The following is a 513-nucleotide window of genomic DNA, read 5'->3' as shown; positions in this document are numbered from 1 at the left end:
AGCAGAGGTAGGAGGGAGAGAACAAAGGAGCCGAAGGACAAGCAGGTACAACAGGGGCAGGAGGAGGAGGAGGAGCAGGACAACAGGAGGAGGAGGAGGAGGAGGAGGAGGAGGAACCTTATACTGGCTCAGTGGACCGTTAACTCTCCACTTATCAGGCGAATGCTGGAACAAGTCAGAAGCTCCTTCTCCTTATTTTCTTCACTCCCGTCCTTCCTCAACTTGCGATCCTCCCCACTCCCTCACTTCGCCCCTCCTTCCCTCTCTCCCGTCCTCTCTCCATCGCTTCCTTCTTCCCCTCGATTTCCTCACCGGATCATTCTCCAGCGCCAGCCTTGCCGTCCTCTTCCTTTGCACAGAGCACCAGGTCTGCGAGGGGGAGCGTGAGGAGACTGAGAGAGGAGAGGAGCTGTTGTGTCACCTGCCCCCAGGAGAGGAAAAACAGTTGCTTGTCACTGTCTGTCAGCTCCTCCTCCTTGTCCTTCGCTGGTCCTCTGATCAGCTGGGAGGACG

Source organism: Guillardia theta (assembly GCF_000315625.1).
Source record: "Guillardia theta CCMP2712 unplaced genomic scaffold GUITHscaffold_23, whole genome shotgun sequence".
Classification (NCBI taxonomy): Eukaryota; class Cryptophyceae; order Pyrenomonadales; family Geminigeraceae; genus Guillardia; species Guillardia theta.
Note: the sequence above shows the minus strand (reverse complement) of the source record.